This window comes from Neodiprion fabricii, chromosome 5 (assembly GCF_021155785.1).
Source record: "Neodiprion fabricii isolate iyNeoFabr1 chromosome 5, iyNeoFabr1.1, whole genome shotgun sequence".
Lineage (NCBI taxonomy): Eukaryota > Metazoa > Arthropoda > Insecta > Hymenoptera > Diprionidae > Neodiprion > Neodiprion fabricii.
The window spans coordinates 17049739-17075891 of record NC_060243.1 but is presented as its reverse complement, the minus strand read 5'-3'; the positions used below and the strand labels follow the sequence as shown (position 1 = coordinate 17075891).

Below are 26153 nucleotides of genomic sequence, written 5' to 3'. Positions count from 1 at the left end.
CAATTGTTGGAGTATCTTGCCGACGCGGGTCGACTGCTGGCACACGCTTCTCGTCTGGACTCGATTACACGAAGATCGTGCATTACGCCGTCTCTCGACAAGAAGATCAAGGGAATTCTGGACGAAACTAAGCCCGACGCCTTTTTATTCGGCGAGGATTTGCCCGGAAAAATAAAAACGGCAAAGTCGATCGAAAAGGTGGGCTTGGAGTTGAAGGCTCAACCATCGGTGCACAAGGCGCCTCTTCGTAACTCGAATTCGGGAAACTGGAAAGGCCCGTCGTCCAACTCGTATCGAGGGGGATCTCGGACGGGCGCGAACCAGAGAGGATCGAGGAAGACCGTCAAATTTGTCCCGAAGTCGAATCAGTCGTATCAACAGCGAGATCAACAACGAGCCTGGAGCCAGAGTCGCAAGCAGAGCTCGTACCAACGCTCGCGGGACAGGCCTTAGAGGTAAATAAAGCAGCGGGGCGGCTGCAAAAGTTTCTCCCACAATGGGAAAAGATCACGCAGGATCGATTCATTTTAAACTGTGTAAGAGGGTACAAAATTGAATTTGACCAGTCAGTACACCAATCTGTTCCGCCTACTCAGCAAAAATTCAATTCTGGGATTGAGCTTGAACATATGAAACTGGCGATAGCCAAATTGTTAGATCTGGGCGCAATCAGACCCTGCTTGCCATGCACGGGACAATTTATTTCGTCGTATTTCTTAGTACCAAAATCAAACGGAAAAATGAGATTCGTGTTAAACTTGAAAAAGCTCAATAACTTTATAGTCACGCAGCATTTCAAGTTAGAGGACATTAGAACTGCGACGAAACTAATTTCGCGAGGTGATTTTATGTGTAACATAGATTTACAAGATGCGTATTTTTTGGTATCTATGCACGTGGAAAGCCGGAAATATTTGAGATTCATTTTCGGGGATATAATGTACGAATTTGTATGCCTCCCGTTCGGTCTATGCACAGCGCCGTATATTTTTACAAAAATCCTAAAACCGGTAGTGAATTATTTACGAGGGAAAGGATTCATCTCGACTATTTACTTAGACGATATCCTCTGCATCGGCTCGAATCTTAACGCGTGTCGCACAAACGTAGAAGTCACTATTAAAGAACTGCAGTCACTAGGGTTTATAGTGAATTATCAAAAAAGTTGCTTGATTCCCAAGAAAGATTGCACTTTTTTAGGATTCGTTATTAACTCTAGAAAAATGAGATTGGAGCTACCGGAAGTCAAGAGAAAGAAAATGGTAGCCGTGATCGACGACTTTAGCCATCGCAAGTTTTGTACAATTCGGGAATTCGCTCACCTCATCGGGAAGTTAGTCGACTGTTGTCGCGCAATTGAGTATGGATGGTTATACACCAAGAGATTCGAACGAGAAAAGTTCTTCGCCCTGTTAGTCAGCGGGGGGGATTACGATGCACAACTCGAATTATCCGCAGATTTGCAGATCGAATTCGATTGGTGGAAACAAAATATTACAACGTCATTTGGTCCGATAAGAAGTTTTCGATTTATTAAGGAGATTTACTCGGACGCGTCAAAAACGGGCTGGGGCGCGTATTGTTGTAACGAAGGCACACACGGTTTTTGGAGTGACACCGAAAGGGGGCTTCACATTAACCAACTCGAATTAATTGCCGTCTTTATGGCACTTAAATGTTTTGCAAGCGAATTGTACGATTGCGAAATTTTACTAAGAATCGATAATACGACAGCTATTGCATATGTGAATCGAATGGGAGGAGTTCAATATGCCGCACTTCACAGGATAGCAAAAGAGATTTGGCAATGGTGCGAGTGTAGGAAAATTTGGATTTTCGCATCTTACATAGCGTCCAAGGAAAATGTCGAGGCCGATAGGGAGTCGAGGATAAAGAATATAGACACGGAATGGGAACTGTCGAGTTGGGCATACGAGAAAGTAATTTCAGAATTTGGCAAACCAAAATTGGACCTGTTTGCATCCAGGATTAACGCGAAATGTCAAGCTTATTGTTCGTGGCACAGAGATCCTGATGCCTTAGCTATTGACGCGTTCACGATCAACTGGAAATCGGAGTATTTTTATGCATTTCCACCGTTCGCATTGGTTCTCAGGTTCCTTCGAAAAGTTATCGCAGATCGCGCCTGTGGGATTGCGATAGTGCCGAATTGGCCTTCGCAACCATGGTTCCCTATATTTATGGACCTTCTCGTAGAGAAACCGATGATCTTCGCTCCCGCTAAATGGCTTTTATTGTCACCTTGTAGGTCTCTCCAGCATCCATTACAGAAATCACTGGGTTTGATTGCCGGGAAATTGTCGGCGAATCTTACCGCCGCAAGAAATTCTCGGACTCAGTGATCGAGACGTTGTTGGCTTCTCTCGCCGAGAGTACATGGAAGCAGTACTCAGGACCTATTAAGCTATGGGCGAATTTCTGTCGAGAGACGGAAACAGACATTTACAAAGCGAGCGCGAACCGCATTCTCGAATTTCTGCAAATGAGATACGGTTCAGGAGCCTCCTATGGCACATTAAACGCGACGCGATCGGCGATCTCGTTAATATCGACGACCGACTTGACTAACGATCGGATTATCGGTAGATTTTTTAAAGGGATTTTTCGGCTTAGACCAACGAAACCTCGATACGACGAAACATGGGACGTCGGCATCGTACTTACGTACATTGCGAACTTATATCCTCTAGAATCATTAAACAATCAACAATTGTCAGAGAGATTAGTTACGCTGTTAGCTTTAGGTACGGCTCATCGAGTGCAAACTTTCTCGCTCATGAGACTTGTCAATATTTCTCACTCGGCACAGGGCTTCGAGATAAGGATATCGGACATCATTAAAACGTCGAGACCAGGGGCTTTCCAGCCACTTTTGTTATTGCCGTACTTTCGCGAACAGCCTAGACTGTGCATAGCGAGCACGTTGAAGAGATATTTGGAAATAACAAAACCACTCAGAGGCGATTGCAGTAACGTACTGATCACTTCGAGAAAACCCTTCAAATCGGCGAGTACCCAGACAATAAGTCGTTGGATCCGGTCAGTGTTGGCAAAGAGCGGCATAGGACCTGAGTTCACGGCGCACAGTACAAGGCACGCGTCTACGTCGGCTGCCTTGGCAAAGGGGTTGGATATTAGCGCGATAAGAAATACCGCGGGCTGGTCAAAGGACTCGCAGGTATTTGCAGAGTATTATAATCGGCCGATTAAATCGGGCAGAAAAGACTTTGCAGCAACCGTATTCTCATAATATTTATAAGTTATTGCATAAGATATCATTAATTACATTTTGTTAGAATCGAGGTAAGCGAATAAAAAACCGCTGATTCTTGTTCAAGAGAGACCACTGGTCTCGATAAAAGTTACTTTTTTGTTGCCTGAGGCTGTTTAGAAAATAATAAAATAATTTTTTCTCTGAACATCTACGATGTAATCTCGAAAACGAGACTCGTAATATAATTAAACGATCAAACGAACTTACCTGTTGTGAAGTTCGATCGTAATTATATGTAGAGTCTCGTTTGAGATGATTACATCCCACCCATTGAACGTTTTATTTCCGTTCGTTTCTATCATTCCCTCCCCCTTTATTTATTGAAATGTGTTTGTTTTATTATTTTCAATCCTTATGGAGTACTTTAAACAATATGACTTGGAGAAGGAACAACCGCAGCGCCAGGGGGCCAGGCGCTCTCTTTTTTTTTTATAAGCTCTGAATATTCGTGACACACTAACGTGAAGTAGACGGTACTACGATGTAATCATCTCAAACGAGACTCTACATATAATTACGATCGAACTTCACAACAGGTAAGTTCGTTTGATCGTTTAAATAAATTTCATATTCGGAAAGTTCAAACTTTTCTGCACACAAAATACATTAGATCATATTTGTTTCTCGATGACAAGAAGTACTGAATATTCAAAGTCGTAAATTTAATTCGAAATCCTGGCAAACGTGATCAACGTGTTTCTAGTGAACGGTAACGAAGGTCTGAAAATTAAAGGATTCTCATACCTCAGTGTACCAAGATTGGCAAAAGCCCGGTAAAAGAGAATCATTTTTTGAAAACAAAAGACGATTTTTTTGTACGTTTTTCCTATAAAATCCCTATTGAATCCGTCTAAAATTGGGTTTGATTCATTACATGTTTGTAATCCATTAATCATTTCATTTTATTTAACGTCATCAAAAATGGAATTAGTGAGAACACCCATACGGTTATCTTATTAACTATTTATCAATATTTCAGTGTATGAGTCAAATCATACTACAAAGAATTTGTGTGTTTTCGTAACATGTTCGGTATAGTTTGCGCTATCTTGCCCGAACACTGTGGTTTTTCAATACTTAATAAACACGTTGATTTAAAATTATACGGCTCTCAGCTTTCTTAGAAAAACAATATTGAAAGCGAAGAAAACGTTTTTTGTAGGCCGTATTTTTTTAAGGTAGATAAAACCCTGTCGGCTTATTTTGGCGTCAGCGAAAATTGGGCTCATCCTGCAGTCTACGCAATAACATGTTCAAGTATTACAGCCGGATCGAAATTTCGAGCGTAACGAACTGGAGAAAAGTTTTTGGATCTTTACTAATATACTTAAAAAGTATCGTGATTTATGTATACGGAGTTTCAAGGTCCCTTATCGGGCAAATAAGAGAATCAAACGATCCAGAAAATCGATGAAAATACACTTTTTATCACGAAGGTTATGGTAGACTAGACATTGTGAAAATTACAATCGAGTAATTTTCACATCAAACCACTCATGACTCGCAACCAAAAACGCGTTTTTGCATGGTTAACAATATCAGGATTCTATAGGTATCGAAAAATACCTTGCTTGTCGGAAGTTTCAACGAAATATTTAACGATGAAATAACTAAAAAGTTCGAAGAATGCATTTACTCGTCGGTGCGTATATACTTGGCAACGAAATTTGACGGATACAACTACACCGTTATAATTAATATCAGTTTAAATTTAGGGAAAACTTACAAAAACGGTAATACATTAAGTTCTGAAATATATATTATTTTATTTTGCTATTGATGAAAAAATTATTTAATTGTTTTTTATTAACCGTATATTTCATGCTAACGTAATATTGAGAGCACGTCATATGAATCAATACTCTGTGTTTATTTGCAATAGTGAAAAATTAACTTTTTCTTCCTAGGTGACTTTGGTTGAAGCTGCAAGTATTTTGTGTTGTTTTTCTTTCACTTTTTGTTTCGTTAACTTTCCTTTCGACCTTCCGTGAGAATATCTCACATTTTGTCTTATCGTATTGAATATTTTTTCAATAATTCCATTAAATTCACTCGACTAAAATTTCCGCGATGTCAACGATACAGAGGTCCGACGATCAAAGTAAGACGCAAGACGGCAACGTTGCTATATGTTCTCACTTCGCGGTAACGTAACGACTCCTCAAATGCAAGACATTTTAACATTATTTTCAGATTTCGTTTAATTCAGAGTTTTTCTGGCAATATTATTCATGTCAATCCTACGATTTCATGTTCACTTAGTTTTCGCAGGGATCGGTCAATTATCCGCAATATGACGTAAGGGCCCTAGCTTGGCACCCATCCGATACGATACTTGGGTGGAGAACCACCTTAAACGAGGGCGGCTAGGTGGTCTAGTGGAGTAAGGCTCCGGTAAAGCATCGCTAGATACCAGGTTCGATTCCTGGCTCCGTCGTTAATTTTTCGAATTTACCAGTTTTTCAAAATTATATGTTTCAACAATGAAAAATGCCTCGTGATTAATATTAATATTGATAATGCATATCCGCATTTCAATATTAGACGGTCATTGACTGTCTTCCGAGCTTCGCATCAGAAGCGTAAGATTCCAAAATGTAAACACACTTACAGACATTCTTACAGTTGTGCTCGAAGAGGAAGAACACTTTATATATTCACACCTTAAACATTCCATGAAACGGTGTGAGAAGGCAAGAAACAGTAAAACACGAAACTGTCGCAAGTCTGTTTCACTCTGCAATGCACGGCTGCAGCTGTCCGTGTTCCTCGCCTCGTTCCGTTTCGTTCCGTTTCGTAGGGTCTTCCATAACGATTCTTGAGGCAGGATGACACGCGTCATCCTCTCCATTTACAGGGACTTCACGCACGCGAGGATATCGATGAGGCGGAATCGATCCTGCCGATTAGCATATTAGGCATAGCCGGCCTCTTAGGTACGCCACTGGTATTTGTAATCGCTTTTAATACCGTCAAGCCATGACCGACGATGCAAGCTGCAAGTTTCGTGCTATGCGTTTTTTGTTTCAAGTAATATGCGCTCTTGAGTTGAAGAATGCGTTTATCCTCTGTCGAAACAACTGTCCGCACTTGTACTCATTTTTCATCGATCTCTGTATGTATTTACTAATTGAATGGTCGAACAGCGTCCTCGGCACGACGTCCTGAGTCGATTAGAAGCAGACGAAATCGACACCAGCGCTTCAATAGCTAAAACGAAACTAACGAATCACGTGACTTTTGTTCACGAGGCGTATCCAGTAAAATTTTCCCACGCTCTACCACGTGACTGGATCTGTTTCTGACAGGCCATCACCCACGTGACTCGTTAGTTTAACTTCGGGTATTGCAGCGCTAGTGTCGATTCTTCGGGCCCAATCGGCATTAGCTGCCATGTGTGCTGAAGTATGGGAATCAGATGACCATTTATAACAGAGATCAGTGCAATTTTTGCATTCGGATCGCAATACTATACTTTACTGTGCGTAGAAATTTTATATGAAAACTTAAAATCAACACATCCGTGTTTTTTTGCTTTTCACACACAGAAAAATTATTTTTCAATTCTGGAGCTGTTTTGTATTTCTTTTCTTGTTTCTTTTGCTGAATATTTTTTTACATCCGTCGATAATTTCTGTTTGGAAAAGTCGGATTTTTCTTTTCTTTTTTTTTATAATTACAAATTCTAAAAGTCATTTTGTTACTGCGACAAGGATCTTGAACCGGAATTTCGATATCGACTTTCGTTCCCTACGCTTCTCCGAGAACTAAACAAATAAAAAAAAAAAAATTGTACTCAGGGTCTTTTAAAGAATGGTACTTTTTCAAGTTGTTTTAAATAATACGATGGCACAAGTGGAACATAATTGATTGAAAGTGGGTTTTCAACTAATTATTTAACGAAGCTTTCTTACGAGTTCAAATTTCAAGCAAATGGAAATATCATCGAGTTTCACTGACGAGTCGCATTGTTAATCGATCGCCATGTTCGTGATGCATGACTGTGCGGTCGGCATTTTGTTTGCATAATGTGAAATGTGTCGTAATGCACGGATTGTCGACAAGATCGAGACGAGGCCGGGAATGACAAATCTATATCGGCCAAAGCGGGCTCAGCTGTTATAAATAATCTCAAAAGAAGGAGAGGAAAAGAGGAAAAAACGAGAAAAAAAAAACCGAACAATGAAGGTTAATGACGCAAAAAATACGACAGCAGGATGGCGGCCGCGCGGTTTGACGATCGCGGACTAAGTACGTCTGTCCGTTTCAATCTCCGTCAGGGATCGGGTTCTCTTCAAGTACGGGAAAATACGTCCTCTTGGGGATAAGCCAGGCACGTATATTCAAGCGAGTTCAAGCACGTATGGGGTATTCCGTGACAAATCGACGTACCATTGCAGTTGCCCTTTATCCTTCCGAACTCCATTTTTTCTTTTCAACTTCTCGTTTCTCTGGTTTCAGAGAAAAAAGAGTTTATTGTAATTACCCTGAAAATGAAAAGTCAAGTTTTCACTAGATCTCCACGTTTTGAAGTTTATTCGAGAACGAATTACCGGATATCAATGATTTTGGTTTCAATCGACGTGGCTTTTATAAACTTAGAGCTGGCTAGATTTTGGCTTTGATCGGTTCGGTACTGTTTCAATTATTTGGATAACAATATTCCAAAAGACGAAATACAAGTTGTGATATCTTGAGAATGGATGAATGGATTTGAATGAAAATTTGTAGCATGAGTTTTTTTTTCGGTCGCTAATCACGAATCTAAGGTCAGATTTGCAAAATTTAAATTTGGGGTATTCAATAAGCTTAAGAAAAAAATAATAGCATTTGGATTTTTATGGAAATTGGTACTCGTCGGTTTGTCGGGTGGCTGTACACGAATCTCAAGTCAGATTGCCAGATCCAAATTCGCAATTTAATATGATGGAAGAAAATCTGAAAATGTTCCGATTTTGGGAGAAATTGGTCGGCGGAGGTTTTCAGTTTCATTCTGATTCATTAATTTTTATCAGTGTTCACCGTCGTCGACGGAGACAACATTACTGGAGATGTTTGAAACGATTTTTTCTAATCCTTCAACTTTCGATTTGAATTCATTTGTTATAGTATCTAGAAAAATTCCGTAAAACAGGTATCGTGAAAAAAACTGTTTGAATATTCTTGGCATTACGAAAAACGAGGTACGCGTAACCATTTTGCGCTATTGTCTTAGAACTTGTATTGAACTTAGAACTATATTTTTCGATTGTGGTTAAAAAATGAAAATAGTTATGGACCGAGCGGTAAACGAAATTAAAAATTTCTCTCACTGTACGGAACAATCGTAGGTTGGCACTCCTGCATGCTATCCCATCACATTTGCCCAACTCAATTAACGTTCGACTCGAGCTTTTACCGCCCACCACTCCGAGAGAGGTGTAAAATCTTGGTATACAGGTGAATCTCTGGACGTGGGGTCATCTTCCAGACTGCGGAGCGCACACCTCGGCACGATGCAGATGTGAAGACAAACGGGTAGACAAGTAGACGCGGCTCACGGGTGCTGAATATCAAGCCTTCACGATGTGCCAGCTACCTGCAACGCGGCTCTCTACCTTGGGCAGGAAACGTTTTGACGTCCGCCTCTTTCGACGCCTTGCAACCCAGACGTGTTGTAGCCGTATACCCCTTCCGTCGTTCTACCATTTATTCTACCAGTTGCCGCTGGAGTCGTGGCAATTACCGTAATTAATTGCGCAAACTACTCCGCGAGTCAATTATATATATTCTCCACACCACGGGAAAATTCTTTTCTACTATATGTGTAATGTCCGATTATGTAGGCAGGTATAAGGCGCGCCTTATGCTTTTCCAGAAAACGATTCCTGCGTACCAGGTGTACCCATTTCAAACGGAACGTCAGGATATCTCGCAAACCTTGAGGGTGGTACTGCACGATAAAATTTTTGGATGAAGGTTGTTCAGTTTCGAGAAGTGCATCTATCCTGGAAATCGATGACACATTTGAGAAATCTTCGCGAGGATCATTTTTATTTTCGAACGGAAACCGATCTTTTTCCAAAGTAAAACTTGTAGCTATTAACTGTAGCCGAATTTATATGTTTTGAATTTATTCATTCGGACGGTTTTCCATCGAGTTAAAGTGCTTTGAATTTTTGTCGTCCGGAGTTCGAGTGTACAATTTCAATTTATGAACGTGCCTCAAGACTAATTCCAAACGCGATCCGACCTCGACTATAGCCAATACGAAAATTCAAAGCGCTGCAATTCGGCAAAAATTGTTGAAATGACAAAATCCAAATACGTTTGGCATGTCTGGATTTGATTTGCTTAGAGGTACAAGTTTTTATTCATTTATACACGAGCATTTCATATTTCTCTCTGGCAATTGAATAACTTTTTTTTTATAAAACTCAGTCTTTACCACGCTTAGTTTTTTACGCATCCTGGTGACTCGTTTAAAATAGCACACCTTGTATATACAAAAACGCTTTTATAGTAGTCGGCATCACGCGCCTGCATTCACGCTTAATTAATCCGGTAGAGTACACATGACGTATGCCCATCAGCTTGCATCGCGAATTGAATTAACCCAAGCTTGTGCGAATTTCTATCGTTGAATACTCAAGCTTACATGTACACTTCGATTTTCAAACAAAAGAAATATATAAGTGTAAGTCAAAACATTACTCAAGGGTTAGGACCTTATTTTTTCATCATTATGTGAGCTTATCCTTGTCGTTTTCTTTCGCTTTCTCGTCAGCTATAACTTTTTTCTTTATTCAGTTCGAATACCTGTCCAGAATTGTTCAAGTATTTCATTTGCCGATGGTTAAGGGAATGTTGCTTTCAAAACGATTGCGGAGTAGCAGAGAAATATTTTGACCTCACTGAAAGGTGTATTTAATCTTCCGAAGTCAGCTCCAGCCAATCTGACTCACTTTAAATTATGCGTAGACATCTTATTTCGAATCCTGTGAAGTCATTCGGAGTCAAACACATACCAGTACAACGGTCTGTCTACTTTCTCTTATACTGGAAGTTTGGAAACTTTTCTGGAACATCTTCACTTGACGTTCCGTGACTAATTAAATGTCCTCCTCAATCCACCGAGTGACTTTGGTGTTTAGAAACTTGTTCACAAGCGAGTGATTGAACAACGATTTAAAATTTGAAAACAGATACAGTAGTTTGATTGAATATCGTTGTAAGAAATTTGAATCTTGATTTTCTCGTAATTTCCTTCCAGCAGGATCTGATTTAAGGAGTGAATCTTTACGAGTTCTTTGCCTGTTTATAAACTCGAGCGATTGGTAGTATTGCTGTAATGATGCATCTCTCCGTCTACCGCAGATAAAACAAAGTGAACGGCTGGAGATAATTTGATATGAATTTTGTATATGCGTACATTTTTCTCCAGTAGAGAATAAAGAACCCGAGTGACTCGCTGCATTCGAAAATCTACTCTTCGTAGTGGCAACACATTTCAGAAGTTTGCCCTGGAGCAATTCAATCACAATACAGAGGATCAACATTCTCAATGAGCAACATTGATAGATAGAGCATCCGCTCAGTATAAAAATAAAACGTTGTGTTTTAGGAAAAGGAAAACGAACAAATAAACCATGAAATTGTATCAAGATGAGGAGTGAAACGATGCGACTGTCCACTTATACCTTTCCTGATTGAGTGAGCTGGGTCGATGACTATGCTTTGGAACAAACCGTTCCTCATTTTGACTAAAATGAAGATTCTATAGAGCTTCTCGCCGCGGTCGTAATACCCATAAAAAATAAACAAACGATCCATTGAACAGTACAAAGATGAAGTGAGTAGTAGAACGATGTGACCGTCTAGTCGTGTCTTTGTTCATTGATAGATTATGTGGGACGATAACTATGCTTTGGAATAAAAAGCCCAGCATTCGGAGTGAAACAATGATTCGCGCTCACAACACCGACTATAAAAAAAATTGAGACTCTCGGCTGGATGGATTAAATAAACGAATCATTGAATGGTACAAATGGTACAAAGACGAATATTGGGTACATTATAATGGGGTGAACGTTCAATCAGGTCTTTTTACATTCCTAGATATGGCATAACAACCGTGAGTCGGGCAGTGACCAGTCTTTCATTTCGAGTAAAATAATGATTCCGAAGAGCTTTTCGAGCTCGTTGCAATATCCGCTAACAGTCCGGCAATAACCATCAACCTTTACGAGTAGCAGGTTCCACTGATACTGCTCGTAAGGTAAGAGGCGCAGGCTTTACGGGCGGTGGGTTTTTTGAATTATCAGGAAACCGACGTCAGCCTCTGCAGTGTCTCCACACGCGATACTGCTTGTAACCTTTTCTTGCGTACAACATCTCCGTAGGTTCGAGGACGGCGCAGACTGTGCACCAGTCCGAGCTTCCACTTCCAACGCCACATACTGCGCAGAGCACTCGGCTCGGAATTGTTCGTGCAGCACGAGTCGTTCAATAAATAGCTAATTTGCGCAGGATGCTCAATGCTCGCGTATCCAGTTTAACGAACCCGGGGAGCAAAAATATAAATTATTGCCGTGTAATAAACAGCAATCGCATACACGCTGCGCGCTATGGGGGTATGAAACTCTATAAGGAGGCCTTGCGTCTGCGCTGCACCGTATCGAGAACGGACATTTTTTAATACCGAGCTTGCTTGTACGGAATTTTATTGTAATAACGCAATTTCATTGCGCCGGTTCGCTCCTCTTTTGAAACTGCGTCGATCTCCGGTTCGAGTCGGGATTTTTCTACGTATAATTTTTTTTTACGCTTCGACGCTGTCGATTTTCAAACTGGCTCGATGCGTGTAAAACCATGTCGCAAGCTTTCACAGGGAAAAGTACCTGGATATCCGAAAATACGAAACTTCATTCTTTGAATCGTATTTAAGGATTGCCACAGACGGAATTGTCCACTGCTACATGAATTCGTTTCAGATTTTTCTTTAAGCCTTCCAGATTCTATGAGGTTTGGATAATTCGTCTTCAATTTCTCTGATCGAGACATATTGACGTTACGAACTTTTTATAAATACACCAAACATTTTCTCAAAGAAAGAACACGATTTGGTATGGGTCCAAAATTAGCTGAAGAAATGTTTTTTCAATTTCCTTACTACTACAAAAACATTATAACGAATTGGAGGCATTCTAGACGCCGATGCACGTACAAATCCACGGTATTCTTTGTCTTATCGTGAACTACCAAAAAGTGAGACAAACACTTCGGTATGCGACGAAAAAACGAAAAAAAAAGATAAAAAATTAGCAAGAGACGTTGGAATATGCGGAATTTACACGACGACTGGCGCCGATATCGTGGTGAAACATCCATCACTGAACGATCGAGTTACACTAATTGGAAACATCATCAGGACGCCTGATGAATCGCTCGGAGATATCGCACCTATCCAAATTAGGAACACTCCTCACGATAGAATGCCCGCACCATCCGATAGCCAGTGAAACAAAATACCACACATGAAAACAACGTAAGTTTTTGTACTTGAGGGTGCAGCAAGAACAGCGATTAGGAATTTAGTTTGTATCGTGAAATATACATTGGCAATTGAATATATATTGAACATTGGTATCGATAGGAAATATGGATTTGAATCAATCAAATTGAAAAGGATTATAATTTTTTTTACCGATGTAATAAAAAATTTTCTCAACTTGTGTTCTTTGAATATGCTCGGTTTCGTTTCCGTCACATTCTGAGGATGTTATTTTACTTACGTTCACTGTCAAAATTAGTTGAAGAAACCTTACTGGAAATTTTTTCAATCGGTTTTGTTATTTTACAAAGTATCGAAAGGAAAATGCAAGAATCTGAGATTTCAAATTAATCAAGCCGGGACAAGTTTTAACAAAAGACCATAAATCTCGGTGGAAACAGTTGAGTCGTAACAATTCAGATCAGAAAAGAATTCTATTAAATTCACCTGACATGAATTCTGGATTTGATCAAGACATTTTCAAACAAAGCATTAATTCACTATAAACATGCAACCTGTATTATTTTGCGTGTCGTTTTTCGCAGTCGATCGAAAAGCTCGATTAAAATTATTACAGCCATAATTAACTAAGGTTTACCATAATTTTATGCAAAGTAGAGTTTTTTAACTTCCCGTTTCTCTGTTTTCAGAGAAAATACGAAGTTATTGTAAACACCCCGAAAATGAAAAGTTGAGTTTTCACGAGATCTCGACATTTAAAGATCTAAAAAATCACCTCCGACTATTTTCGGATTCACGTCTGGATGTTTGTACGTATCTATGTATGTGTGATAAATTTTTCGCCCGATGATATCTCGAAATGTAGTCACCTAGATTTTCATGTTTTTGGTCTCAATCGACGTGAATTTTTAAGACTTAGAACTGATAAAATTTTGGCTTTGATCGGTTCAGTACTTTTGAACTAAGTGAATAACAAAATTCCAAAAAATAAAATAAAAATGACGATATCTGGAGAATGAATGGATGGATTTGAATGAAGATTCGTAATGTAAGGTTTTTTGGATCACTGATCGCATGAATCTAAGGTCAGATTTGCAACATTCGAAATTAATGTATACGAGATGGTGAAAAAAAAAACTAAGACCATTTAGATTTTCAAGAAGATTGATATTTGTTGGTTTTTTGGGTCGTTGATCTCGAATCTGACATCAGATTTCCAAAATTCTAATGAGATAGTGACGTTGTTATTATTATCATTCATATTATTATTATTTTACTCACGATCAGCCCAAATCCACTTGTTTTGGCGGGTTTCAGCGGCCATTAAGTGCCTCATGTCGCTTTGTGACTTTCCAATTATCCTGGAAATTGTACGATATTATTGCTCAAAAACAGACGCGCATTAATTGCCAACATATGATTCACTTCGGGCAATTGGCAAATACGTGCATATACGTGGTATATACCTTTATAATACGGCCTGGAGCTGGTTTAATTGCATCTTATACGCTCGGCGATTAAAAAAGGGTTTGTCCATCCCGGCAGCAGGCTCGCCTTACGACCGCGTCGTCTTCCCAGCTGTGGTGTTTTTAATCATGAGAGACAAAGGTGTTCCGATGAAGAAGGCAGGCACGAGCAGTCGTATACCTTTACCCTCGATTCTTTATTTGCGGCGTAACTTCAGCAGCATTGCAGGAGAAGCAGCGGTAGAAATACGGCCGATAAACTTCGGCCCAAATAAGGGTAAGAGCTGCATCGATCAGGGCTCGGCAGCAGGCGCATGATGCTCGTTTTAAGGAATCATTACCCACCCTTTAAACGCCCGCAAGAATGGCCGTGAAAAAGAATAACGTGAGAAAAATCGAGGTCAAAAAAGCTGCAGGGTATGAACGAGTTGAACGTCAAATGAAAATAGAGGATACGAGAGGCTACCTCAGGTTTGACCGATCTGCAGAACTTGATCATTCATATTGTCCGACTGATTCCCTACTTCTCAACTTATCTTAAATTTCTTTATCAATTTACGGCGCGGTTTATATTATGTTATAGGGTGGCCTTATTTGAGGGTCGGCAAAATTTTCATTGTGACACCCCCCAGACCTGTTCCAAATCATAAAAAAAAAAAAAAAATAAACCATTGTGACGATATGCAGTGAAAATAGGAGAAAAGACAGAGTGGGAGAGACAGAGAATATAAGACGTGTGACAATAGTGAGTTGAAGCGTAAATCCTGGCCAGGTAGAAATTTTAACAGAATATAGGACTGAGAATACACAGACTTCAATCATAATATTTTTTATTCATTTTTAAAATCATCACCGTCTTCTGGTACATATCTACATGTCCGACTAAAAAACCTCTCTCGTCTCAATTTTATTTTACGGACAATTTTCTCCTCAGTCGTCGTTTTATTTTTTCATTTATACGTCTGTGTGTCATTTATTAAGTGTTTTTTTTTTTTTTTTTTTTTTTTCAATCAGGCTAAGTTCGTCAGACCTGCGACGAGTAGCGTCCCTTTTATATTGTCACCATAGAATAACGAATTTAAGAAAGAGTGGAGAAATAAAAGAAAAAAAAAAGAAATTCCAAAAATTGTACAAATGACTCAATTTCTCTTGGTGTCTGATTTTATGTGTTTACGTCTTTGTCTGATTTTATTGCGTAGATTGTAGAAGAAACTAAAATCGTTACACTATGCAAAGTTTCAGGCCGCTACGTCAATGTTGACTCGTGCCTCAACAACCAGCGTGGACATTATCATCACCGCCTGATCGGAGCCTGACCGGAAATGTGTCGTTCACCGTTCCAGAATGCCCTGATGCGGCTGAGTTCAGGCCTCGATGCGTTCAGTCCCTGATCAGAATTGGATAATGGCCTCATCAGGCGTTTATCAGGGCAGGTTGAGGGCACTACCTGATCAAACTCGGGCAACAAATGTTCAGATTTATTGATTTTTGAAATAACGTGAGAAATAACTTAGTCCTACGTGGATGCAAAGCAAAAGATAAATAGAATAAGAATCTGTTATCTGTAGATAGATGTTTATAAAAATGATAACTTGCGAAATGATGTTTTGCATGATTTTGCCGGTGGGTGGCCACACTTTATTACAAGTCATCTGATACTTTTATCATGAGAACGCCAAGGACTTTCACGACGCCTGGTGGCGACTCGCGGTACTTGCAATGCGTCAGGCTCGGTCGGGGTCAGATCAGGTGCACCGTAGTAGAGTTTGCCTGACCTGAGCCTGCTCAGAGTCAGATCAGACGTGCCTGATATTAACCTGACCATAGCCACATCAGGCGCGCCTCAGCAAGGAATCCGAATTCGAATTATTCGTGAAACTATACACATATTTTTTTTTTTTTCATCATTCCAAATTGGTCTGGGGAGCGTAGCAGTAAAAAATGTTCCTACCCTTAGAGAAGGACTATCCTAGTATATACATAAAAACGTCCAACTTGTGTTTCCCCTCTGTGGGTATAACTTTTATTGCGCTATTATAACCGACACGTTTACTATTCTCTGGCTACAATCATTCTGCAATAATAATGGAGCGGTCATCACCAGTAATTTGTACCGCGGAATCATCAATAATAGTTGTTAAAATAATAACGATAATTGGCAATAGTTGATAAAGCCGTATGTGTATCCGACGTGCCTGGATGCATGTGTAATATGTATTGACGTATTAACAATTGCTTAGGTATGTATATTCATATGTATAATATGTGTATGTACGCCATACGTACGATTAAACCACTTACAAATTAGGCATGCACGGGATGTACAGTCAGCCCGAAAATTTTTTTCAACCAAAAACGTGATACAACGAAGGTTTGAAAAGTGAAATTAAAGTTTATTGAATTGAATCGAAGCCAGTCGGACGAACAAGAAAGCTCGTGTGTCGATCAGTCCCAAATAGCTTAGTTTCTTTTATTACGCGTTCGAATTGGGATAACTGGGGAAAATTGTCGCGTAGGAGAAAAACTTTGAAATGAAGAACGATACTGACGAAGAAACGAGTAAACGTCAAAACAAAAGTAAAAAAAAAAACTATTTGAAGAATCGAGTGAAACGTTGCGGGATGAATTGTATCTAAATATGTAACAGTCAGCTAGAATAAATTGAGAACGGAAGGTCGTCTATTAAATTCTAAGAAAATTCTAGAAGACTTCTGAAAATTATGTGTTTTTTTTTTTGAATTTCTGAGGTACCGTCATTTCATAAACGGAAATTGAGAGATGATTCAAAAAAATAAATAAAAATTTTGCGAATAATGATATAATAATGTCGGTCTTCTGAAATTGTTCGCCCAACTGGGTGTTTTTGCTTCAAAACACAGCGTTTAAAAATTTCAGTCTCAGTGAGAGTTTCCTAAACTTTTCGTTTTCTTCGTTCCACGTTGCGCCAAAGTTCAGTAAAATTAATAATATGATTCGTGTGTGTGTGATTGTGATACGAAAGATCGCATCTATGTAATTTGATTGTGAAACGTTTCGAACAGTTTGGAGTTTTTTCATGTTCGAATTAAAAATTCAAGTTTCTGGTATTTCTTTTTTTCGGTATATTCACTACAATTCGAGAAAAGCTATTACTGAAAGTCGAATAATATTTCCTAAAATATTTAAACACTTGATCATCAAGAAAAAAAAATCACTACGCTGGTTTAAAAATAATGATTAATTGGCATAAGAAACTAACGACCGGAGTTATTTTTTTCAAATACCAGATCATATTCCTCGCTGTATTTTAGTTGAGGTGAAACGAATTGAATCAGAAAAGCAATCGATTAGAAAATCCATCATGAGGATTTACCAGTAATATTATCTGTGAATTCGGAGCTAATGTTTAAATCACATATAACGAAACGAGGCAATTTGTAGCTACTATATTATCTTGTTGATAGATACGCCAAAAAGAAAAGTTCTGACGTGTAAAATATTCAGAACTTGACGTTGAATTTTCATTCGACTATTTTCTCGTCATCACTTTGAAATTTTAAACTGCAGTTGATTCTGTCATCGACAAAATTGATCGACTGTAATAAATTCGTTCGATACACATATTTACTAATTTCCAGAGCAGAGCAGAAACATTTTCAGTGACAATTAAACAGTCTGATAATCATTAACATTAAGTCATCATTATCGTTTGAGTTCAAAAGCAGTCGCATGGTGCTAGAAGAAGAAACAATCTCGATTCGAATGCGATCCCGACAAAATAATTATCGTAGTTTGCATAATGGATTGTATTAAAAAATCGCATTACTTGCGTAACGCTTAGCGTTGTGCACGGTTATTATTTTCTTTGTCATCGGCCACACCGTGTATCTATTATAGTCGGTTTATAATAAGCGGTGTGTCACAGTAATTATTTAAACCGTAATTACGCAGTTCGGTAGATTCTCGGATGAGAATTTCCCGTATATTTTTGAAATTGAATCATTCACTCGCTAATAATTCGCGTTGTTAGTATAACCGGCCCTTGCAATTAGGCCCGTTAATTTCGCGTGAGTTCCGAGCTGCCGCTAGAAAGTTAATTAAGATTTTAAAATATTCTCTTTAAAATTCTGCCTCGAAGCCAAAAAAATTGCCCTCTCTTATACACGCTGACACACACGAACGTAAAACGCACTCCGCGCATCGACATGGACCCCTAATTAAAATCTTATAATTGACCACCGCGAACATCTGACGTAATAACAGATAATAGACGGATCGGGGAACGAGCGGGAATAATTGCTTATGGTTTGAGTATACCGCGTTACCTTATACGTATATTTATCTGCCTGGTATGGATTTCGAGAGTGAATTTACAAAACTGAAATTAATGTCTTAATAAATAACGCTAATTAATGAGAACTTGTTTTGAAGAAAGGTATAAAATAGCATGGTCGTTTATTCTGAACTTGCTTAATGATCAGGAATTGGTTGGACTAGTTGGATGGAAAGTTAGGAAGAGAGAAAAAATCGTTTGTAAAAATCTCAAGCAACGCTGTTTGCCACAATGATTTAGTGAACACTAATGAAACAGCAACCCTTACGTGTGTTGGAAGTGAATCTGAGAAAATTCGAATGAGATAAGTCAAGATATCAACGATTTGAGAAAAGCTTTCATCAGGAGAAAGTTTATAATGTTTGAATGCTGGTGTTTTCATTCCCAATTCAATGTTTTTGGACTCATTTTGGTTGCAAGAGCTTCGCAAGTCGTGTAAAAATATTTCATTTTCTTTCGATTTTCACACAAAGCGATGAAAGTTTGAAGTCGAACCTTGATTTTTCATCAAAAATTCACGAATTCTTCTATTCAGGCAATTAATTGACTAGTGAAATAATGAAAAAAGTAGGATAGTGGCAAAGAGGACAACTATCCGAAAAGACTGTCACTGAATTTGAAGTGAATTGGTAGCGTCAGTTTTCCGATATCGTAGGTACTACAAAGCATGTCATGCAGCGAAATGGTTGACATTATTATCAACACCAATGTTTACTGTTAATTGATTGCGGTCAAAAAAATATGAACGCGAAGTTCGATGTGCATAATTTTAGATAAAATAAGCCCCAATTGAAATGGATCGTTTGTTGTTGAGATATAAATTACAAAATTATATCAATTTTTTAACCGTTTCTAAATTCGCTTGCGAGAATAAGGTAAAATTCAGAAAACGGTGTTTCCGCAGCGATACAATGGTAACGTAGAAAAGTAATCAGTGAAATATTGATAACTCAAGCTACGGTCCTAAGGGAGGATTCTAGGGTGAGCACTTTTTTTTTTTTACAACGTTTTCCCGAATTTTTTCGTTAAAATCTGGAAGGAATTTTTGGATGCAGGTTTTTGTGGTCAGTAATACAAACTTCGAACTATCTTTCAGACTTTTCTTTATTGCAAGATATCAGAAAAAGGCGGCTGTAAGTACAATAGCGTAAAAAGTTTACTTCTTACTGTTTGACGTAATTTTTGAACATCCAGTTGTCCTAAACTCAAAATTCAAAAAGATTATTCAAATATACGAGTATAACTATGGTCCGAACAACAATCATTTCATCTGGTTCGATAGAAAGTATTCAAGTATTACTTTCACTCTAAGGTTATGCGAAATTGCGAATTTTTGCGATATCGACTTGAGAATGTTGTGATTTTGCCAAATACCGAAACGCTAGTATCAACGTAACGTTAATTATACTCGTCTTGGATTCCTTATCATAACTTCGAGCTTTGAGAAAACCGGTCAGTTGAAAATCAATACCTTTTTGGTAATATATTACAGTATGGTCGCATAGCGAATATTTGTCAAATTATTACCGTTTGTAAGCTATTGTGTTTCCCCTAGAAATGCTAAGAAAAAAAAAGTAGACTCGAATTACGAACAAGAGCTTGAATATCTATTTTTCATTTGCACTCGCTTGAGAAACGGTGAAAAATTTATTCCATTCGTTCGATTTCACCCTCCGATGACTTATTTGGCCACCTGATTACCTGAAATTCACAAATTAAGTGGTACAGATTTTTTTATTCTCTCACTAAAAGTCAATATCAGTGGAACGTTGAAAAATTGCATATTCAGCGATACGAATGTGGTAAAAAAAAAAAAAAAAAAGCAAATTAAAATGGTCTCTTGATCTTGTATAAAATTTTAGTCTTTCTTTTTTTATTTCGAAGGAAAAAATCATAGCTTAGGTAATATGTAACAAGTTCGTAGATGTTCGACATCCGAATATCTTGTAATAAACTTACGAAAAAATAGGGATTTTTAACTGTATAACCTCGTCGAATTCCGAGAGAAGCTGCGCCAGCAAAGAACACTGTCCATGATGTCTGTGCGAGACGTGAATAGAGGAAAAGTAAAACACGCGATTCCCGTTTTTTTTTTGTTTTTTTTTTTAAATTTTTTTATTGGTACTGGTCAAGGCATTCCGTTCTGGCACGTAACTTTACAGTGTCTTATATTGAGCCCAATCTCCTCCTCTTCTTCGTTTATCCTTGCCTTCTTTATTTTTTGTCTTTCTCTTCTTTCTCTCCTCATCTTCGATCCTGGACCCCAACCGCTGCATGCGGGTAATATTTATTATACAATGATTTATGGGAATGGTTGAATAATAGCCGCAAGTGCTGCGGGAATAGAGTTTTACACAACCAGATGAATGTAGGTACATATATATATATATATATGCGACTGTGGCAATAGCTCGTGAATCTACCCACGGCCTGTTTCAACCGGACGCTTGTTTTGTTGTTCCCTCTCGAACTTTCATTGCCTACTTCGGGATATTGGAAATTTACGAGCTCGGCAGCTACGCACAATTTTCACAAGATTACAACAATCATCGGACCAATTTTTTATCCAACTCTATAAAACGCTTATTTTAACCTGCAATTTCAACACTCTCGACTGTCGATACGCGGTAAATAAATTTAGCCTCTGATGATGCGGTGATCTCAAGTGCCTCGCACGAATTTCAAGATCTTTTAATTCCGTTTCGTTCCGCATGACGAATTGCGCGCTTCGATTACACTCGAATATTCCCAGACTTTTGCTCGAGGAAGTTAATTCGACCGATGGATTGTTGAAACAAATCAACTGACGACCGGATTTTGGTTGAATTTTTTAAAAGAATCACTACAAACACTTCAAAACATTTCGGGAACTTACGTAGAAGTTATGAAACTCTCAAAATAATGCGTGTATGCTTATGGCGAAGGATATTCTTCAATTGCGGTACGATGACTTTTTAATTAAGTTTACTCACAAACGATGTCTCCAAAATACAGGAAACTTGGACGTCAATTTGTCTCCATTAGAATTCATCGACGAGAGTTGTTTTTTTTTCCGAGACAGAGAATTTCAGTATCAATTTCAACGAAAATTGGGAATTATCTCTTTGAGGAACTTGAGTAGATTTTCCGAGAGATTTTCTCATGCAGGATTTCAAGATTTCAAGTTTGATTAACCAAAGAAGTTAAAAGCGATTAATGAATGGTTGGAAAATTTGTAATGATTTATGAAGTATCAGATACGGTAAAAAAATTTTTTTCACAAGAAGATAGGTGGCTTCTATTATTAGTTTATATACTATTAAACTAGCTAGACGAGCAAAAAAGTTTTACTGTTTTGCTTTAGGCACGGACTGGTATTCCAAGTTCTAAATTATAGGTAAATTCAGTTCGTCGAATGTTCCATTAAAATTAAAAAATAAACAATCCAGTTAAACTGTTAGGAATGAATTACGTCTAAATAAGTTTCAATGAATCAAAATAAATTAAAAATGAATGGTCGTGTGCAAAATTCCTGAAAAATTTGCGAAAAGTTCCAAGAATTGTATGTTTTTGAGTTTTTTTTTTTTTTTTTTTCTACTTCGAGCTTACTAGAAGATTATTTACTAATAGAAAATTCTACTTTATGATCCATCCGAAGGTTATTCATTTGTGTTTGTGAGCAATCGCAGTTGCCTCATTCCGCTAATGGCCTTTCAGAATTTTCACCAGTTGTGTAATCTAAATTCTACAACTTCAAATTTCGATACCTTTATATTCTACTTCCATTATTTCTGACTTAACAAAGATTCACCACTTTGTTCTTTCGTGATTGTGAGTTTTCGATATATTTATGTTCGAAATTCTGACCATTCTGATTTTCTGTGCTTCTGATTTTTCACCAACACCCGAAATGTGGGTCCACGATCCATGTATACGTTTGCCAGGGTGTCCAACCGTCATAAATTCAGACGACAATTCGCCGCGATGCATGTAACCTAAAATATTTTTACAGCTGCCGGTGTTGACCGCGCAACTGCCAGCGACAAGCGGCGAGAAATTTTTGAGGTTACGTTAGTGACGGTTGGCCATCCTGGCAAACAACCGCTCTCGAATCGTAGCGCATGCGCATCAAGCTAAAGCGATTCACAATGTATTGTACAACAATTCCAGAGTGTACTCGAGTACATATTTCAGCATTAAATATTATACACGCTGTGCCGCGTCGCGGGTTCAAAAGTCTCGGAATCTAACCGTAGAAAATTAAGTGTCAATCCATCGGCTGTGGCGGATCCAAGGATCCGTCTAACGCCAAGAGACGATCACCATTGTGTGTATTGATTTGTCGACGGTATTACATACCCAACGTTCTATGTGCAGTTGCAGCGAACCGTTAGAGCTGATAATAATCCCGCACTGCCAGCGTGGCGGTAAGAATTTAACCGATTGTTCACGCGGTGTGTGTAACGGCTGTGCAGGCATCTCGAGGATAGAAACCAACACCTGCAGCCAGGCTTACACTCGTAATCAGCATCGCAGCGGGCATCGTTCGGTGTGTTTGCCGGACATGCATAGCCGGACGATGTGGGTTGATGGGTAAATGGCCAGGTATCGCTGCCGACTGCCTACGATTTTATTATTCCAGGGTTCGTACGCACAGGGAAAACCTGGAAAACCGGGAAAACTCGGGGAAAAGTCAGGGAATTTCGAAAATAAGACTACACGGAAAAAAAAATTCAGCTCGTGGAACTAAATATTAGATAGTTACTTGTAAACAGTTCGTCGAACTAAACGTTCTGTTATCGGAAGAGCACTGCATGGTTCGTATAACTGACTGTTAGTCAGCTGTCATAGCTGTACGTTGTTCAGCTCTCTCAGCTAAACAGCTTCGTTCGAAGAGCTAGACCAGAATTTTTCGGATCCGCTCACAGCGCTTATTATTAAATAGTACAATTATATTGCTATTAGTATTATTTTTCATCATTATTATCATTATTCATTCAGTGTCATTTACATATTTGAATGGACTATTCAAACAATTATCTATCAACTGTATTTAAATCATACTCATGAAATTTGAAGGTTATGAAATATGTCAACGCACCAGAGCACAGCGCAACTTACAGCTCTTAGAGCAAAACCATTCAGCTGTGAGAGCTGAACAACTTGCAGCTATCAGAGCTGACTAATATATAGTTGCTGTAACTACAAGATAGACCGTAGAGTGCGTATAGTTACTGGAGCTGTAGAATACAGCTCGCCGAACAGAATTTTTTTTTCCGTGTGGAACTTTAAGTTTTTTGAAGAAATAAACTCGTTCTTGTACGTAAATTACTTGATATCAAACCTTCTTTCGTTTTTTTATTACTGAAAATCGCTGGCTGTTGTTTGTAAATTAGTAGTCGGACGGTAAATTAATTACTAGGTAACATTGAAGGTATTAGTATTAATAAGCAAAAAAATTCTCATTAATCAGCGGCATATTTTTTGGAAGGTTACTGAAAAAAATCATATTTTCAGGCTGGAACACCTGGAAAAGTCTGGGAATTTTGGGTTCCAAAAAACGTACGAACCCTGTATTCGTATGTCAATTTTTCTTCCCCCTCACCCTCCCCAGCACCCTTCTATAGCGAATTTCTCCTTGTTACCGGTTAGAAATAATAACACTGTGAACGAAACAACGCCTCTTGACAATATATACGAAGTTTTCGACTCATGCTGCTGAAATGACGAGAGTCAATTTTTAATACGACTTGCAGGTTGTATTGATTGACGAACGCCTTTTCTGTAAATACATCCGATTTTACATTATTTCAATTTCCAAGATTTTTTTATTATTTCGAGCATGTTTTAACGTGACTTCAGTTAACGATTTTAAGCGATTTTAAGAGAATTTTTTCATACATGCGGTTTGTAATAAACGATTTTAAGAAGTTAATAGCCTATCGATTTTTTCGGTATCATATGCTATGATTCTTTGTGAATCAATTTAAATTTTGAGTTTATTAGGCTCAAGAGTCTTTGTGAAGTGTACGAAATCTTTTCAATTTGTTAGTCTTGGCGTGACTTTTTTTGTCGCCGTGTCTAGAATCCGGCTTAAATTGTGGTACTAACTTCTTCAAGCCGTGCAGTGACTAAAAAATCGCATCATTCACACAAAACGCGAAAAAAAATAATTAATGAAATTTGTCTCGATAGCTCCGAACTCACATTTCTCCTTTAAGGAGATTGGTCGACCGAAGATCAATATTTGATAATAATTTTTTCATGAGACTACATTGAGTATTCATCGAATTATTAAATTTGTAAATTTCAAAGGGTTTTTTTATAAAATAAAAAAATAAAAACAGCAATTATTGGAATTTCGTACGAAAGCGTTGGATGGTGAACCCTTATTTCAAACCTTTTCAAACTGATGGAAAATATCGTAGATTCGTTAGATTTAAATATACGACGGCTCATTTTATTTGGACGATTACTTTTTACAAAGTCGCTGGAATAGATTTGATGGAAAAAATTGTAATATCGATAAAATGACCCAGCGTAAAATGAAATTGAATAAATCTGCTTTATTTCACACTATTTTGGAGTGATTTGAAATGCAGCATACATGCCTAATTTTCTGATTATACTTTCAATATTTTATACGTTTGTATTCTGGAAGAGATCTTCGTACTGTACAAATTTAACAAGTGGCGAAATATTTTTAAGCAGCCTCCTCGAAAAAAAATCGGCCCTTTATGGACTCGGTCTTGAAATGTTGGGCATAGATAATTCAATTTCTGAGAATTTAAAAAAACAAACATTCTTTTCAAAGCCACTTTACATACTTATAAATAATTGAGCAGTTGAAATAAAATCTGAAAAAATTCAGAGTACTGTTTCGGAGTACGGTATAATTGCAAAAATTTCGCATGAAATTCTCCACATATATCGACATGATAAAAAATAATAACAACGTACGGATAACAGGTTTTTCTGCTCACAGTTAAAAAACAAATGACCATTTTGTGGCCGTAACCGAATTTTTCGATTATTACACCGTATTGCGACCGCGATAGAAATTTCCCTCAGTTTTTGCACGGAATGCTTTATTCTCATCGGGTTTTGCTGGATGATCGGGTGCCGGTAAAGTACGAGCTGCAGGATCTGAAGGATTCGCCGAGAGGCTGCTGCTGCACCGGACGTTAAGTACAGGGGGTAGAATTTGCCGCCCGCTATTAGAGGCCATGAACTTTTTTACGGCCTTGTAAATGCGGGATGGTAAAAGTTTCAAATTCACTGAGCCGAGCATCTCCCGCACGGAATTAAAAGCCATCCTACCTTTTACGTTGCTAATTCTCCCCGTTTCACTTGGCAATAAGCCCCACGCGGATCACTCTTCGCGAATTATCTCGTCACAATATCCTTCCTTCAGATTTCCGCGAGGCGCGTTCGTTTTTCAATCGAGTATTTCGCAACGACGTTGCAATCAGCCAACGAGTAATTGATTCGTCGAAGGAGTCGCTCAATCAGACACCCATTCTTTCGAACACTTCAGGAATCCGTCAATTTACGATGAGATTTTTCAAAGCGTGAATTTTTCGTTTTCCAGAAAGTTTACTCAAATTT

The 26153-nt window shown here is 38.4% G+C and overlaps 1 protein-coding gene and 1 long non-coding RNA gene across 2 annotated transcripts in view; one reads left to right on the top strand and one right to left on the bottom strand.

Annotated features, from left to right (window-relative positions):
• Positions 1-26153, top strand: part of LOC124182706 (UPF0489 protein C5orf22 homolog) — an 801650-nt gene that overhangs the window by 23679 nt on the left and 751818 nt on the right. The window lies entirely within an intron of this gene.
• LOC124182718 overlaps positions 1-26153 on the bottom strand; it is a 49841-nt gene that overhangs the window by 8273 nt on the left and 15415 nt on the right. The window contains exons 2-3 of the long non-coding RNA XR_006870841.1: positions 14255-14600; positions 14070-14149 (exon numbers count right to left, since the gene is read on the bottom strand). This is a non-coding gene — a long non-coding RNA (uncharacterized LOC124182718). The remainder of the gene's footprint in view (positions 1-14069; positions 14150-14254; positions 14601-26153) is intronic.